This window comes from Bidens hawaiensis, unplaced genomic scaffold (genome assembly GCF_021521415.1).
Source record: "Bidens hawaiensis isolate Kalapana, Puna unplaced genomic scaffold, B.hawaiensis_p1.1 tig00034021_1, whole genome shotgun sequence".
NCBI lineage: Eukaryota > Viridiplantae > Streptophyta > Magnoliopsida > Asterales > Asteraceae > Bidens > Bidens hawaiensis.
In genome coordinates this window covers 53,576-70,258 of record NW_027495867.1, presented here as the reverse complement: position 1 = coordinate 70,258, position 16,683 = coordinate 53,576, and the positions used below count along the sequence as shown (strand labels likewise).

Sequence of the window (16,683 nt, the reverse complement as noted above, 5' to 3'; positions counted from 1 at the left end):
TTTCGTTTATTCATCAATCGTTTGCGTTTCGGTGCAAATCCCGAAAGACTACACATGTAGTAAGTGTTAAGCGTCATTTAAACCCTAGTTTAAATGTAATGAAGTGTGCGTTATAGATTCAGTGATCTTAAGTTTGAATTGACGGAATTGAGTTAACGGAGTTAACCAGAAATTGACGATTGTCACAGATATGGGGTGTGTAAGCTAAACTAGGGAGTCATGATAGATGTTGTGCCCCATATGTGCAAATACGCATCTTTCACTATTTCCTGCTTGTGAATGAATAACAATTGTGTTGTTAAACATATGTGAAACGTTGAGGATGTTGTGAGTACAAACATAATAAGGGTTTGTGTTGGGATAACATCGAAATAATAATCGTGTATGTGGTTGTGTGAAATACAACTTGTAAACGGGGAGTAATGATGTTTTATTATAATAGTGTAATTATTCTACTTATGTTGTGTTTTGTAGTATATTGTTATTCTAAGCTAAGAAGAGCAAAGTTGCGCTTAAAACTACTGAATGGAGATTTTTCATTGGGATGGAGTTGATATACTTCAATTATAATATATAATTGAATATCAAATATACATGGTATGAGGACTTGGTTTAGACTAATCTATTGTATAAATTTGGATGTGGCTCAATGATAGATCATTTACTTTACTAGTGAAAGGTATGAGGTTCAAACTTCACTATCACCAATTTATATGGGAGATATGAGGGATGACCCTTGGCTTGCCAGGGTATGAGTCCTGATCTCACCCGGTTTTACCGGCTCCTCGCTGTCGTACCATTTGGCAGGCGTGGGGGTCGGGTTTTATCCGGTGAATCCCTCAATAGGTGGACCGCTAGGGGCTCCGTTCGTCCGGTTGGTGGTTATATGTCAGAGTTTGGAGTACAACTCCCATGTCATTTTTATTAAGAGTTTATGTGTCCATGGATGTTTTATCATTTTTGAATTTGGTGTGTTTTGATAAACGGGAGTTGTGTTTATACGGAAAATCCGTAATGTGAATGGGACATGTTAGATTTTTAACAAAACTCGTGTTTGTGACAAGTGTAGTCGAATTGTTTATCGGTATTTAGAATACATAGAAGTTATACCTTTTGATATATAATGTTTAAGAAAAAGTGCCTAAATTACGCACAAGTCTTTAACAACATGTTTACGAAATTAAGGTGTAACACAAATACTTAGTCTATTGTTTTTTCTTGATTTTATACACTCATAAAATCATATAAATCGATTAATGACTACCCTCTAAGTACAGAGGGTTACTATTGCTTTTATCAAATATTTCTTTATTATAGAGATTCCTATGAAACGAGGTTATAAAAAGAATAAAAGTGTAAAAGCTCCCATGTGAGCGCTCTTATACTTGCATCTTGCAAGATTCGAACCATCGACTATTTTTTTACATGGTTTGTATTTGTACAATTGTACATGCTCCGAGACATGCCTTATACGACTATCAAGAATTTTAATCGTTTAATTTAGGTTGTTGGTTTTCGTCGCTAAGTTTTATAACATATTAACATCTTTTACCTTTACTCTCTTTCATAACAACATACATCACTTTTCCTAATTTTTCTTTTTTATTTCTCTAATGTAGTGGTGTTGTCTTAAATTCCTTTTTTTTAATAAATAACATTAATAAGTTTGTTTAATGACAAAAAAATGTAACTATAAAGAAAATACATTTCTTTATTTTAAAAAACAAACCTAAAGTGCATGAAGTTTCTTTAAAATAAAGATAAATATCTGCATTCCCATCTCCGGTCGACTTTTGCTCGTTACAGTACATGTTTTAACTGTTTAAAAGTTGAATAAAGTTGAGAATAATAATTAATGAAGTCACACCTTGAATAATATACAGTATAATGGTAGACTTAACCACTTTAATTAAATTTTTCTAGCGACAACGTACTCGCCTTCCTTCCATGTAGAAACTTTTACTACAAATTTTTTAGCAACGTTTTGTTAAGAGATTCTTTTTTGCTAAGACCCACTTCCATTTTTTTTTCAAATACTATATAACATGTAGCCTACACTAAGTTGTTTTGGACATGGGGTAGTGGTACACAAACCAGTTAGTGATTAATGGTCAAATAATCGGTTAAACCGGTTAATCAGGTCGGGTACTAACCGGTCTTGAGACAAGAAACCCCTACCTGGTATAACCGGTTTCGGGTATGCAAAAAAAAAACTAAATAACCAGTTCGGTTAACCGGTTTCCTAGATCAATAATATAAATCGGTTAGTGGTGGACCGATTACTAGCAGGTTAGGATTTCGGATTGGAACTGGTTTAGCTGTGCACCTCTACACGAAGGGTCATTACAAGATGGCCTAGTGACAAACTGGGCCTCATTCAATAAGTAAACATCTTGAATGATCACCGTAGTTAAAATCAAAAGAATAGAAAACTATTTGGGGTTGGGCTTGGGTTGGAAACCAATATATCTACTCGATTGGCAAATTGAAGGCGGTGGGTGGTTGGTTGATCATGCCGCCAATCTCTTTATCGAGGCTATTATTAGGTATTCGGGTTGGGTGGGTTTGAAAATTATAAATCTAGAACTGAAACCCGACTTTAATCTCACCCTTAAAAAGTAAATAATAAATGTATAATTATTTGACCGACATTGAGAACAGAACAAAGATGGATAAGATTGAACAAAACCTATAGAATCAAACGAACTTGAAATCAAGAACAGTAGAAAAAAATAAGGAGTGCAAACGGCTGAGCTGTTCACGAATTACTTGAGATCGGCTCGTTAAAAAAGTTCGATCGAGCCAAGCTTAATCGGGTCCGAGCCTAAAAGTAAACTTTTTAATAAACGAGCCCGAGCTCGAGCTTCCCTTATTGAGTTCGAGACGACTCGTGAGCCTAAGCAAGTCTGTCATTTATATAATTTTTTAAAATATATACTAATAATTATTAATTAAGTAATATATAGAATGTTATGAAAAAACACTACTAGAAAATGAGGCTAATGCAACTTTTTACATGCAACCTTTTACAATTGTGTTGCATTAGAAGTTCTAATGCAACTCCATGAAACACAAAGGTTGCATTAGAAGTTCTAATGCAACCTTTTTTCATAAAGAGTTACAAATTTTTATTAAAATTTACATTTTTATAAAAAGGTTGCAACATTTATATGCATTTGTAACCTTTTCTAGATATTTAACTTGCTTTGGTATTTAGTTTCTAGTAGCATCTATTAAATCTAACTAATGAGTAAATAATGTCGGGGCTTAATACAAAAGTTTATTATGTTTATAATTTTATCTTTTTAAGTTATAGTATACGTATAACCATTAAATTTTTATTTAAAATATATTAATTAACGCAAAAAGTATTTTGTAGTTACAAAATTAATTAGATATTTAACTTGCTTTGGTATTTGGTTTCTAGTAGCATCTATTAAATCTAACTAATGAGTAAATAATGTTAGGGCTTAAACTTAATACAATAACAAAACTTGCAATAATTAGGTAATTACCCAATAATGCTTATATAGAGTTCTATACATCGTCTTAGACCGGAAAAAGGAAAACAAAAAACACACACACACTCATCTTCTATATAGAATATTTTTTTTCTTCATTACATGTTTATTTGTTACATATATAAATGTTAATATGTAAACTAAAGATACTTTTAATCTATATTTTACTTTTAACAATACCATTTATGTATATCTCTAACAACAACTTTTCAAAGTATGACACTTAGGTTCGCATATTTATTTCGAGGGAAGGCATATACCACAACAACAATAATAGCGACCACTTGCTTTTTCAATACAACGTGGAGTACAATCTTTTGGTGGTTGACCCCCAAATTGTCCTATGTGATTGTCGTCTTCATTTCTTTCACCTATAAATTCAACGAAAAAGGTGAAAATTTATTAGGGTATCTATTCTAAAGAACAACTAATAATAAACTAGTTATATATGAAAAAGTTACATTGTTTGCACACAAACAACAATATAAAGATCATATAGAAGACGATCACATGTGATTCCACCATAGTATCACTTATTTGACTATTATATATTAAAATAAATCAAGGTAGGTTGTTTTGTTACAGTGCATAGACAATTCTATTTATATGGGGAATTTGATATCATTTATTATGCGTGCTAACAAACATACGTGTTTATCTTGAGCAGCTTACATGTATATGGGATGTTCATAAATGTGTTTAGTGTGTCAATGAGTCCCATTGCCCCCACGATTGCGTGAGGCCCAACCCAACCCAACCCAACCCAACCCAACCCAAATTTACATAGTTATCTTGTATTTTTATGGCTCATAAAATCATCTTCTGTTATGTTTATGGCGTAGGGATGTAAATGAACTGAATCAAATGAGACCTTGTTCGTGTTCGTTCGTTAAGCTTTTATCGGAGAACTGGACGGTTCATGAACACTCTACTGAACGAAAATCCGTGGCCATGTTCGTTCCTTAAGGAACACTCTACCGAACGAAAATCATGGTACCAGTTTTCGGCTGAAATTTTTTATACGTAGTGTAAATTTAGCCGCTTTCGACCGAAATGTTATATACGTAGTGTAAAATTTAGCCGTTTTCGCCCCAATTTTTTATATGTAGTGAAAATTTAGCCGTTTTCGACCGAAATTTTATATACGTAGTGTAAAATTCAGCCGTTTTCGGTCGAAAATTTTCATACGTAGTGTAAAATTTAGCCGTTTTCACCCAAAATTTTCTATACGTAGTGTAAATTTAGCCGTTTTCGACCGAAATTTTATATACGTAGTGTAAAATTTAACCGTTTTCGGTCGAAATTTTGTAAACGTAATGTAAAATTTAGCCGTTTTCGCCCAAAATTTTCTATACGTAGTGTAAATTTAGCCGTTTTCAAACGAAATTTTATATACGTAGTGTAAAATTTAGCCGTTTTCCCCCAAAAATTTCTATACGTAGTGTAAATTTAGGTGTTTTCGGCCGAAAATTTAAGTCCGCCTCCCTTTGTTTGTGAAATTTTGTATACATTTTGAGTCCGCCCCCGGTGTCTTAATCCAAGCTTCGCCACTGCAAGGTACGGATTTCGTGGATACGTGTACTTTTGGGTTTGTTTCTCGTGTTGGGTAGTGAGTGACATGCCTAGCTAAAAGTATAGTTGAGAAACGGTAGTTTCATATATATTTTTAAAATTTCAAAGTTTATTGTGTGATTTTTAACTAGCTTTAAATTATTTAAAAGGCAGGCTGAGCAAGAGATGGAGACAGTGGTAAAAGTACTTCAACCTGGACATTTGGGGAGATCGAGAAAGCAAATGCTACAGTTAAGAGAGCGGTAGAGAATTGGAAGAGGAGCGGAATCATAGAACGAAATCGATCCATCTTGAAAGATTATATTAGTTTATAACATATTGTTAGTTACTACTTTCTTCAATATATTATCAAGAATGATTTGTACAGTATTAAGCTCTCACAATCCTTCATTTGGCTATAGCTGATCCTGTTAGTTATAAGTAAACGTGAATATCCAAATTAAAGTCTAGAAACTAGGGGTGAGCAGAAAACCGAATTAACCGGACCGAAACCGAAAAACCGAACCGAAAAAAACTGAACCGAAGCATTAACCGACGGTTAGTTTTTTTTGTTTTTTGAAAAACCTATTTTTAGGTTCAGGTTCGGTTATCCATTTTAGAAAAACCGGAAAAAAACCGAACCAAACGATTAATCGAACCTATGTTTTCTACGTCTTTTTAAGATGTTATTACCAGGAACAAAATACCAAAAAAATTTACCATTGACGGTGATAGAGATAATGAGGATGATGAAGATTGAGTCTAAAATTTGAAGATGAATTATATAATGAATGAATATTCGGGCCAAACTTTTAGTGTTTTTTTTATTAAGAACTTTGTTGAATTTTAAACTCTACCACTCAATTAACTTTTAATTTGTTTGGTTCCACGTAACACGTTCTATTTTTGTATTTTGAATTCAGTACACATGAAGTACTCTGTTTTTTTGATTTTTTTTGTAATATCTACTCACAATAAAAAAACCGAAAATAACCGAAACCGAAAATAATCGAAAACCGAATAACCTAAAAACCAAGTAACCGAAAACCGATCGGTTGGTATTCTCAAATAACCGATTACTTCGGTTTCGGTTTGGGTTTCGCCCAATAACCAAACTGAACCGTGCTCACCCCTACTAGAAACAATCATGCAAGAATGGGGAACTTGATGATGTGTCCTCATATTGGGCCCAACTTAGTAAGGCTTGACCCAACACAACTACACAAGTGGGCCCAATTTTTGTAAGATCAAATCAAGACTAGCCCATTAATGTTAAGGCCCAACATCCTTGTATGATTTACAAGGTAGCCTTGACTGACTTGAGCGTCAGAGTGTCCACAAGGTTTCAAACCCCTCTAACGAGTTCCTTGTGATATGATAAAAAGGAGAAAATATATATCATCATCCGAGGAAGCTACTCGAGTCTAGTCCTTGAAGCTAGCCATGTACATTTCAGACTCGACATGAGCCATAATGGTCATCAACATATTGTTTAATGTTTTAAGTTCATTTCAATTTTTAAGTACTATTGTTAAGAGTGGAATAGTTTGTTGTAATCAAACATGGGAAGATTACATATTTTGGTTCCACACAAATTTGATGATACTATTTACAATTTATACTTACAAATAGTAGTTTATACTTTAAGAAGACCATAAACAATATATGTATTATTTGAATAAATTTAAATAAAGGATTTGTTTATATGTTTACGTTAATAATTTGAAACCAATCTTTTATTATATGAATACCGACATCAATTTCAAAATCCTATACATGTGATCCACCATAAAACCATTTTACGAAGCTAATTTTTAGCAAATTTATCGTTAGGTTACCTCATTTTATATGTTGCGGGAAGAATGATTTGTTCTCATCCCGCATCTCTTAAAGCATGCGTTTTTGTTTGTTTATGGTTTTAGCAAAAGAGATAAATCTAGAGTATGCGAAAGAAAAGATTATAACCAAGTTGCATGTAGCATATAAGTCATACTAACTTTAGAGCCCGTGTGATGCACGAGGTGTTTAAAAGAAATACAATTAAGCTATAGAAACTAAATGATTAAATTTAAAAAAAAACTATATTTTATCAAATTAAATGGTTTTATAAGTTCAAAATATATTTTCTAATTGAAAATTCATACAAATATATGGTGTATTCTCATGCAATTTCTTCATAATCACGGAAAAGATGCACCTGATGATTTCTTAAGTTGTAATTATATTTTTTACTTGAATTGAGAATTCTAACAAAAGAGATAAGATTAACATGAATAAAATACGCTTTTGTATTACAGTTTCGAAAGAGATGTATGGAACTAGGTTGAATGAAGGCGTGGGAATAAAATTGTTATTCATTCATAATTTCTTCTTATCTTTATCATGTTAGACCTATAAATATCGTTTATTGAATTTACTACATTCTTCTCCTAAACTCAAACATGTATATAAATTGATTTTATAAAAAAAGGGTATATCTGATTTCATTAAAAATACAAATAATTGATTATATTAACATAAATTAAAATCTCTATAATTTAGGTAATTTATTATTTGATTAAAGAATGGATTGATATGCTTTAATTACACTGACATAAATATGTTTTTATTAAAAAAAGTAGTTTGAGCAATAAATTAATGCTAGAAATGAATCTTCAAGTGAAAGGTGTCCCAGTTATTTTCTTTATTAAAATAGGTAAATTAAAACAACATTATTCGAAATCGAAGGCATTACAAATAAAAAGAGACGTACACAAGCATATATACCGCGTCTTCTTGATAAGAAAACAATGTTTTTTTTATTTATTTGTTGTAATTTATTTATTATGCTTCTAAACTTAATTCCAGCATCTTTCACTTCACTGTATCCTGCAAAAAAATCAATATGCACCATATACATTAATTGACAATTGTGAATACAAATTTTGATATGGCTAGCTACATGAGAAAAAAAAAAGAAAAGAAAAATAATATATATGTGTGTAAACATACTGTTCACAGTTAGTATTTGCATTGATGTTGGTATTGAGGTTGACACCACACGCCTCTGGGAGACCGCCAGCGAGATCAAAATTGATGCCGGAAATGGAGCCAGAAAGAGCCTGTATGCAGTTACAGACGGCTTGACGATCGGCTGTTGTTTCTGCTTCTTGATTGAGTGTTTGTACCCCACTGCAACACGCACCTGGCACGCTAGAGCTACCATTGACTAGGTAGCCAACGCATGGAGCCAAGTCAGTGGTCACCTGAGTGCAGGTAACAACAGCCTCCGCATAGGGTGCAGCCACCACCATGCAAGTCACCACTACACATAAAAGCATCATTACCATGCTTGCCATTTTTGGTATTTTTTGTATGGTTGTTGATGCTAGAAAATGTTGTCTAAGGTTACAATTTATAGAGGTTTTGTCCATGTTTATGAATTATTATTATTATTATTATTATTATTATTATTATTATTATTATTATTATTATTATTATTTTGGTGGTGGTGGTGGTGTGTGGTGGGGGGGGGGGGGGGGGATTGGGGGTTGGTTAATGTGGTTTAAACTTTAATAGTAGTTAATTGACCACCCTAACCTAGTGGAAATCAGTTTTTTTTAATATGAGTTTAAGATTGGGTTTCGGGTAATAGGCATCCAAACTTGTAACATTGAACAATATTAGATCATAAATGAATATAATTAAAAAGTAAAAACCAGGGTGAGCATTGATCGAGTAGCATGTACCCGATGAATATAGAACTCGGTATGGAACCCAATTATATAATCGGATATGACATTGAGATGATCAATACCCGGTTGATGCATCCCTAAGTCGCTTATACCTAGTATGTGAAATGAGTCCCAATCAGGGTTGACAATGGGTCGGATTTAGGTATTCCCGAACCCATATTAGTAAAGCCGTTTATGTATTAAAAATACTCATCAGGTGTACTCGACCAAAAACTCGTTGGGTATCTATCGTGCTTTGACAAATTATAACTAATCAATTACAAAAATGATTATCATAAAATTTTGCCAATACCTAATCAGTGCCAACATATATTTGTTATATACAAGTTTTAACGAATAAGTAATGCTCCAAGTTTCATATGATAAATCCAATCCTACTAAAAAAAAACTCTACCAAAAATCAAATAACAAATTCTATGGTATTCTAATGTCGGGTTACCGGGGCTATGTTATCGGGTAATCGAGCATATTACATATCCCATACTAATCCCAAACCTGTGAAATTCAAAAGTAATCTCAAAGGTATTACCCATTTCAAATGTTTTGATTTTAAGATTTCTCATCAGGTTCGGATTTTATTGTAATCCCCGGTCTCAATTATATGAAATTAAAGTTACATAAATAGAACAATTATTAAACTTAATGGCATTTATGTCTTATCGTCCTAGTGGCCAAGGTCAACTTTTGTAATGACTGTGATGTTATGTGGTTTGTATTTGTACAATTGTACATGGTCTGGATAAAGCCATGTATGATTATTATTATCAGGAATAATAGTGCATTTGCATTGGAAAATCCTGTATTTGTATTTAGAGTACTTTGAAAATCATACTAAGGCAAGGAATAATAGTACATTTGCATTTAGGTGTGTAAACAAGTCAAGCCGCTTGCAAATTATTTAAGATCGGCTCATGAAAAAGTTCAATTAAGTCAAGCTTAAGCGAGCCCGAGCTTAAGCTTCACTTACCCAACTTACAAGCCTAAACGAACTTGCTATGTATGTGTGTGTATAATTGTGTGAGAAAAATAACTAAATAAAATATATATAAAATCATAAATATATCAAGTTAATTAATAAATAGTGAACAAGTTGAGGTCGAGCCGGCACATGCGAGTTTCAACAATGAAACTCGAAACGTACCGAGCTCGGCTCGTTTGTACCCTAGTTGCATTGCAAAAATATTATATTTATATCAGATAACTTTGAAAATCAAACTAAGCCGTATGCTTTTAAAATTAATCAAACAAATACAAACGAAGGCTTGTTTGTTTAAATTTAATCGAATTAATAAACGAACACAAACACTTAAATCAACACAGATTGTGTTCTTGTTTGTGCTTGTTCATTAAATAATATGTTCATGTTTGTTTATCATGTTAATATTCTACAAGTTAATTACAGACTCATTGACTTGACATAGAGGTGTATAAATCCAGTTTTTTTCAAACCGGACCGGTTTGGGTTTTGCATGGTCAAAACCGGTTTGACCAAACCGGTTCAGTTCGGTTATTACTGATTTTAATTTTAAGCAATATAAAAAACGGTTTTAAATCCGGTTTGATTGTGAAAGGGCAATACCGTTATACAAACTGGCAGTTCGGTTCGGTTTGGGAACCTGTTTTAGATGTGAACTCGTCCAGTTCGGTTTTCGGTTAACAGGTATTTTAAAGTCCATGTCTAATATGTAGTCAAATATTTCGATTTTTCATTTTTTTTGGATGTTTTATTATTGTCTTTTAACATTTTATTTCAGGATGTATATTGGGTTTGTTTAAATATTTTGATGCAGTACGGAACCCCAACGATGGTCCAAATCCGAACCACAAACAAAATAAATTGTTAATTTGGATGAATGATCGATTTAAATCGATTTGTTCGATTTTAATAGTGGTGCAAATGAACCGAACTACTCGATATCGGCTCGTTAAAAAGCTCGATCGAGCCGAGCTTTATCGAGCCCGAGCTCGAGCCTAAAAATAAGCTCGTTTAATAAACAAGCCCGAGCCCAAGCCCGAGCTTTACTTATCGAGCTCGAGCCGGCTCGCGAGCTTGCCATTTATATAAATTTTTAAAATATATATTTAATAGTTATTAATTAATAAATACAATGTTATGAAAAAATTTAAAAAAAAATAACTTAATAATATATATTCTTTTATACATAAAATTGTAATAGAAAAAAAATATATAAAAAATTATAATTATATAAAAAAATAATTAATAAATAGTAAACGAGCCAAGCCTGAGTCTAACTCAAACTTCAAAATTCATTCACGAGTCGAGCTCGAGCTTTGAAAATAGGTCAAAACGAGCCGAGCTCAAATATTACCGATTACCTCCATCAGATTTAGTTTAGTTTAGTTTAGTTGTTGGAGACTTCCGAAAACACGACGATAGAGATAAGCGTGAAATACAATGGACGTTCCATCCCGTTTAAACCTTCCCCTTGACTCCACCGTCAAAGACCTCAAATCTCTGCTTCAACCACTCACCCATCTTTTTCACGCGGCCAGAAACTCATAGCTAAAGGTAATACTAGTAGTAGTAACCCTAATCTAATCAACTTATAATAATATTATTATTATTATTATTATTAATAATGTTACAGGTAAAATTCTGGATGATGAAATGCAATTTAGGTCATTATTAGGGACACAGAAAGGAGGAGGAGGAGTAGGAGTATATAAAATACAACTCATAGGTTCCCAAGGCCTTCATCAAGGGGTACGTACCTACCTTATTATTATTATTAACTATATAGGGTTTGTTTGAATCAAATACAAATGAAATTAACGTGCTAAACGTGAGAATCAAGTAGAGTAATTATGTAATTACATCATAGAGTAATTATCATTGAGTAATTACATAATTACTCTACTTGATTCTCACGTTTAGCACGCTAATTTCATTTGTACGTTAACCTTCCCCTAACTATATATATATTTCATCTTTCAGTTTCTTTTTTGTTTTATTTATTTATTGATGAATCATCGTTTGTTTGTTTGTTTGCAGAGTGGCCCAATCAAGAAGGAATCATCTCCCGATATAAGGAGGAAGGGCGATACGATAACTACACGGGAGAATAATAAACAAGTGATTGTTGTCAAGGGTCAATTCGAAAGATGGAAGATCACCGGCGTCATTTCCTTGTCTAGTAGTCACATCACGGTCAGTGGCGAAGCTTGGACATACACATCGAGGGGGCTGGAATCAATATGTATAAATAAAATTATAAACTAGAGGGGGTGGGCTAAATATTTCGGGCGGAAACGGGTAAATTTACACTATGTATAAAAATTTTCGGCCGAAAAAGGATAAATATACACTACTGAGCATAAATACAGAGGGGTCGGGATCAAAATTTCGGTCGGAAACGGGCGAATTTACACTATGTATAGAAATTTTCGACCGAAAAAGGGTAAATTTACCCCACCGAGTGAAAAACAGAGGGGGCCGGGCTCAAAATTTTGGTCGGAAACGGGTGAATTTACACTATGTATAAAAATTTTCGGCCGAAAAAGGATAAATTTACCCTACCGAGCGAAAAACAGAGGGGGCCGGGGCCACCCCTAGCCCCAACTAAGCTATGCCATTGATCACGGTATCGAAATTCATAACAACTAGTTTTGTACCTGCCTTGTTTGGTTTAGTTGCTGTAAGTTAGGTTGTTATGATGCGACACTAAATTAAAAGTATTAGTCCTTCCTCATCGTAGAAAAAAGTAGTGACGGTGGTTGTATAGCTTATGATAACAAAAAAATAATATGCTAAAAAATAACAAATACGGTACCGGAAACAACTTTTATTCGGTCGGTTTATGTCACATTCGATACGGTATCGGAACTAAAACAAAGAAAGGCTCGTAAGTATTACTTATGATACAAAAAAAAACATATTTAAAACAAGGTTTGTTGAGTGGGTAAACGCGAATTTGACTACGTTCGGTTGCAGTAGCAGAACTAAAACAACAAAAAGTTTACATATGAAAAGCAAAATGAAAAACCTAAAATAATCTTAAATACAAAAAGAAAAAAACCATGAAAGAAATCTAACAATCTTTCTGCGGCGCCGAGATTCGACAGATTATGTTGATGCTATAGATGTGACTGATCATAAATCTTTTCCATTCATTATATTAGATTTTTATTTATAAATAATTAATATGATATGATCTGGTTTTGATTTGAACTGAGAAGGTGATTCCCAAAGAAGTGTGGAATTGTGGATCTTCCGTAAGATTCCTTGATCTCAACTCCAATTCAATAGAAGATGTACCAGAGGCTATTGGTGGTTTAATTTCTTTACAGGTAAGAAAGAGATTAGCGCCATTGAGAAAGATTCTTATTAGAATTTGTACTAGCAAACTATTATGTTTATTTCGGTGCCAGAAACTTTTCTTGAATTCGAACCGCATAAACGATGAATCTGTTTGCTGGAAGGGACTGTCTTTGCTGAAATCTCTCACTTTTCTGAATTTGAACAAGAATCTGTAAGTATTGTGCTAAAATTAGGGGTGGCAGATGTGACCCATTGGGTTGAATGAGTTGTATTAAAAACGTATATAATGGGTCATAATGAGTCAAACTAATCAAACAAAAAATGAATATGATTAAAACGGGTCAAAACGGGTTGATATTTCTTGAAGGTTTTTTTTTTCTTTAATGAGTCAAACTAATCAAACAAAAAATGAATATGATTGAAACGGGTCAAAACAAGTTGATATTTCTTAAAGGGTTTTTTTTTTTAATGGAACGAGAAAACGGAGGAAGCCTTTTAGTAATTTTACTTTTATAGTCTTTGATTTATATTTCGAGTTATGATTTTTTAAATATTTTTTTTGAATTTTTTAATGAGGGGTTTTTTAAATGGGTCAAATTGGGTTGAGATTTCAAAAACCCTGATTAAAAAATTCAAAAAAAAATAGTTAAAAATTATAACTTGAAATATAAATTAAAAAGTAAAAATATTAAAAAGTTTTCTCCGTTTTTCTCACTCCATAAAAAAAAATCGAGAAATGTCAACCAGTTTTGACCCGTTTCAATCATTTTCTTGTTTTAGTTTGACCCATTCTAACCCATTATATACATTTTAATACAACTCATTCAACCCATGGGTCACATTTGCCACCCCTAGCTAAAATGAATGTGATGCTTTTGTGTATGACAAGCTAATCTGGGACATTGTAATACGTATATGCAGTTTGACAAGTTTACCCTCTGATTTGGGCTGCTTAACTACGCTAAAGGAGCTTCATGTTGCGCACAATATGTTGACAACCCTTCCTGATGAAGGAGGGTTACTAGTTCATCTTGAGGTTTTAGAAGCCAATGACAACAGGTGAGGTGATCTTCACTGTTTTTGTTAGATCAAAATCTCGCCAAAATCAATTTTTTTTATTTTATTTTAACAAATTGATAATCTTGTGTGAAGGCTTACGACCATCACCTCATGCATAGAGAACTGCTCTGCCCTTGTTGAGGTATGATTTCTGTCTCACATTCATAATCATTTCTAGAGGTGACCAACTGCGGTTGTGTTGTGTCTTGAAAAAAAATTCAAACAAATTAGCCAAAAGAGAATGTATCGAAATTTGCATAACGTATGTCTATTCTTAGCGTTCACTTCTAAACAAGGTCGCAAAAGTCGCTAGGTGGAGCCGCACCTAGGCGGCTGACTGTGGAGTTGGGTGTACTCGGGGAGTACGCGGAGAGTACTCGAACATGGTAAATATAAAGGAAATTAATTATATAATATTAATATATGTTAAATATCATAAGTTTGCTAATATTTATAACAAAATAGGTGAATATCAACATAAATAAGATAAATACGATTATTCTAAAAATCACTAATCATTAATTAAAGAAATTATATTTGTTCTTTAATAGTATTGAATTACGAATTATGTTTTATTTTTTTAAGTCAAAATAGGCTCAAGTTTACTGACTAGAAGTGATTCTAGCTGAGGTTGACCACATTTGACTAATCTTTAACTCGCATCGTCGACATACCTTGTAGCGTGTACTCGGGGAGTACTCGGCATTGTAAACCTACTTTTACAACATTGCTTCTAAACTATTTAACTCAAAGATTAAATTTATGTTGTTACTGTACTGATATTGTATTTTTAATCATGACTATTGTATTAATTAATTATTTAAAAAGAAACTAGAAACTGTATGACTCCCCCATTTTGCCACCTCTACTGACTAGTAACTAACAATAACCGGCTTTTCTTGATACCCGGATTGAATCTTTTATGGTTTTATTTAGGTTATTTTTCAGAGAATCTTCTCATAGAGCTACCAGAAACTCTCAGCAATTTGACAAATCTTAAGGTGCGTATCTTTTGATTGAAAAAAAAAACCGTATTTACCCAAAGCATTTAAATATTTTGGAATATTTAATGTCAGAATGTGATTAATTATTTGAATAATTATCTATAAAAAAACAACAGATTTGATATTTTTCTTTTAGCTATGTTTTTAATTTTAACCACTAGAGATGAAACTAAGCCCAAATCAACTCGTTCATATGAATATTACCACCTTACATGACTTATTTGTTGCAGGCTTTGCATCTACACAACAACGGGCTGAAATCACTTCCGTCACTATTGTTAAAAGGCTGCACGCAGCTATCAACCCTTGATCTCCATGGCACCCAAATAACAACGGACATGCTTAGAGAGGTATATAACGACATCGCTGATATATCACCGATGTATCGGTGATCGGTCCCTTTGTAAAATATCGGTGCAAAATATCAGTAATAATATCGGTCCTAATATTATCAGCAATATTGACCGATATGTCACTGATATTTAAGTTTTTAAGTCTTAATTATCAATAATTAGTCTTTAATGTTGGTATTTTAAGTCTTGATAAGTTCCTACTTGTTACAATTGTTAGTCTTTTGCAAGTTGCAAAAGGTTAATTTGTTAATGGTAGGATAGTATACTGAATTGATAAGTGTTAAATTGCCATATATATAAATTCTGCATCATATTAAAATTACTAATATCTCATTGCGATAACTAATATCTCCAATGTCGGTTCTTGACCAGTATCCGATATTTTTCCGCATTAACTGCATAGAGTTGTGTTAGTATTAGTGTTTCTTTGTGTTCGGGTCACGGGACCACGCTAATCTTTTGCAATGGTTTGTACAAATTTGATATTTTTAAGAAGAAACACAACATAATTATGTGTATGAAGATGAAGCATAACTTATGACAATAATTTCAGTTTGAAGGTTGGGAAAGCTTTGATGAGCGGCGTGTACTTAAGCATTCCAAACAGCTGGCGTTTCGGGTCAGAGGAGCCACAGATTCTTATTTTGATGAAGGTGCTGATAAAAGCTAACAAGGATGGCTCCAGCAACAGAAGCAGGTTAACTTGTACATGTATTGTTCACAAGGCATGATACATGAATATTTTGGGTGTTTCAAATAGGCAGTAAATTCATGTTACCATGAGTTTGGAATTAAAGTTGTCTAATTTTGTTCGAATTAATAAACGGACGCAAACACTTAAATGAACAGAGGTTTTTATTCTTGTCCGTGCTTGTTCATTAAATAATAACATGTTCATGTTTCTTAATATCCTCATTGACTTGACAGTAGAGGTGTACAAAACCGGTTTTTTCCCAAACCAAACTGGTTTGGGATCAAAACCGGTTTGACCCAAACCGGTTTGTTTCGGTTTAGAACCGATTTTAGGCAACCAAAAACTGGTTTTAAAACCGGTTTAATTGTGAAAGGGCCGAGCCGTTACACGAACTGGCAATAGACATCTAATGCATAGCAAAAATCTCACTTGAAAGAAAATATTATGATAACTTAAAAACCCATACAAAATAGTCAATATGACTAAAA

The 16,683-nt window shown here is 33.0% G+C and overlaps 2 pseudogenes across 1 annotated transcript; one reads left to right on the top strand and one right to left on the bottom strand.

Annotated features, from left to right (window-relative positions):
* Positions 1 to 7,930: 7,930 nt before the first annotated feature.
* On the bottom strand, positions 7,931 to 8,410 carry LOC143585671 (non-specific lipid-transfer protein Lac s 1 pseudogene; annotated as a pseudogene).
* Positions 8,411 to 9,536: 1,126 nt separating this feature from the next.
* On the top strand, positions 9,537 to 16,367 carry LOC143585670 (LRR repeats and ubiquitin-like domain-containing protein At2g30105; annotated as a pseudogene). Its single transcript, XR_013144573.1, has 11 exons — positions 9,537 to 9,605; positions 11,174 to 11,336; positions 11,416 to 11,531; positions 11,820 to 11,975; positions 13,004 to 13,114; positions 13,196 to 13,296; positions 14,007 to 14,144; positions 14,238 to 14,288; positions 15,082 to 15,145; positions 15,379 to 15,498; positions 16,055 to 16,367. The product of XR_013144573.1 is annotated as an LRR repeats and ubiquitin-like domain-containing protein At2g30105 (transcript).
* Positions 16,368 to 16,683: the final 316 nt, after the last annotated feature.